Consider the following 2564-nt stretch of genomic DNA (forward strand, 5'->3'; position numbering starts at 1 on the left):
TTATTGAATCCGACTGTTTTCTGTTCAGTTGTGGGTGGGTAAAATTGGGACAAGTCAAACCAGACACCTGATTGAGCAACAATATCAAGGTCCAAATTGGTAACACTTGTGCGAATCCAGAATGATGGCGTTGCGAGATCTCACTGGAGGCAGATGGTGTAGAAAATTACACCACACACAGGTTCTGTTCTGCCCATATTTAACAGTGATAAAACAGCTAGCTTCAGTGATAACCCATCCAGGGTTATGGATATACAGTCAATAGTTCAAAACCAAATGGGCAACATACAAAAAAGATCGATATGGAAGTGGTTGATAAAGGAAATGGGTGCCAAATTAGTGTACTGGGTCCCCTCGCATGGCTCGCTTTGGTCACCATGCTTCAGGCAAGGTTCCTTGGTCTGCTAACGCCACACTTGGCACAGGCACACTTTACCTTTCCCAATCAGAGTCCACGGAGATGGTAAAGCAGGAAAATGTAAAAAAGAAAAAACTTATATCGACCTTTGGCCTGCGTTGATCATTGCCATGTCAACTTCTGTTATATATTGGCCTTATGCATTTTGACACAAGTTTGTGGGAGTTTTGCCCAAAGTTTGTATTATTTCACAGTGTGTGACCATGATTAGTGAAAACTTAGACCTTCACAAGTCTACTTCCGGCAAGGTTACTATTCCAGATTGTAGCCCATGTGGGTAGCCAATGAAGCAAAAGTTGGAAAAAAAAGAGGCGTCGTCCATATGTGTATTGTCATGACCTTTTGTACCTGGCGACCTTAAACACAGTCGACCTTCAGCCTCCGAATGGTTTAATTATGTCAACCTTTTAGCCAAGTCAACATATAGCATGTTGACTATATGGGTCGACCTATTTTCTGTGTAACTAGGGTATGATCTATCCATCTGAAGTCAAGTATCAATACTGACATTGCTGTGTACTTGGGAAACTTTGCAGATTGCAAAAAAAAACTAAAAAACTAATGTGCATTTAATGTTTAAAATAAAAAAAGGTGGTTAATGTTTTTTGGTACTTATGTATTAGCAGGGCGTCCTATTTGCATACCTAAGGCACCGTAGGAAAATCGCATGCGTTTTTTTGCGTGCAATGCGATTGCATGCGATGCGATTTTCCTATGTAATTTATTCACTGCTTTCTACCCTCGGGCGGTGCGATGCGATCGCATCGCGCGCAAAATCGCATCGCACGCAAAATCGCATGTGATTTATAGGGTGCGATGCCATTTACTTTACTATATACTTCTATGACATGCAATGAGATTTAGGCACCCCCCTACCCCACTATCCACGCCACCCCAAAGCATTGATAATGCAGCGGAACGCATCTTCCCGACCTTTTCATACCCCCACTATCCACGTCACTGTGGAGTTGATTTTATATAGTGTGGGGAGTGCAGCGAGCCACCGAGGGGACGTGGATTACGTTACAAGTATTCCCGGTTCCCTCGCTGCACTCGCCACACTATATAAAATCAACTCCACCCTGAGGTGGATAGTGGGGGTATGAAAATGTCGGGAGGACGCGTTCCGCCGCTGCTCGCCATGCTTCGGAGTGGCGTGTATAGTGGGGGGTGCTAAATCTCATTGCATCTCAGAAATGTATAGTAAAGTAAATGGCATCGCACCCTATAAAATCGCATGCAATCTCATGAGATTTTGCGTGCGCTGAAATCGCATCGCACCGCTCGAGGGTAGAAAGAAGTGGATAAATTACATAGGAAAATCGCATCCCATACGATCGCATCACACAAAAACATCATGCGATGCGATTTTCTTACGCAGAATCGCCCACTAAGCAAATTGCTTAGTGGTCGATTCTGCGTAAGAAAATCGCCCTGCTAATACATAAGTACCGTTTTTTGTAACTAAATTTAAGGGGAAAACATGAAATGATTGCTGGGCTGCTTGCATTGGACAGTTTACTGATTATATCTGACTAGTTGCTATGGTTACTGCACTCACATTTCTTGAGGAAGGAGTTTTGGACAAAATATCTGAAACGGTTTATGAGATCACATGATCATCATGTAGATGCTTATTTGATAATGTGGTGTGAAGATCAATTTGTTTGTAAAGTCACAGTAGCCTAACAAACATTTGGTTGCATGTGTCTAGCTTTGACTGAACCAATCAAACATTTCATTGTTTGCTGCTGGTCACGGTTACAGCATGTCTGTCACTTTGGCTCCATGTGACTAAATACATTGTAAAGCTAATCACATGCAGGGTTTATTACATGGATAAGGGCTAAATATTAAATTCATGTGTTTTAGTTTAAGAAAATTAATTTTCTTTTTTTCCTGTCTTTCAAGTTGAATGTTTCTGTCTGTGATACTCTCATTGTAAAGGTGCTCTACGTCACTTGAATACATTTTGTGACCTACTGTAGGTGTCATTTTGGTGACCTTTAAAACGGGTTAAGGGTCGTAGGGTTGACAGTCACTAGGAAGACACATGGAATAGGTCACATGCATTAGTACGACACAGTTATTAGGTCGAAAGAAGCATTAGGTCAATATGGAAAAGGCCAAAATGAGTTTTTCATGT

Source organism: Crinia signifera, chromosome 8, assembly GCF_055691185.1.
Source record: "Crinia signifera chromosome 8, ASM5569118v1, whole genome shotgun sequence".
Classification (NCBI taxonomy): Eukaryota; Metazoa; Chordata; class Amphibia; order Anura; family Myobatrachidae; genus Crinia; species Crinia signifera.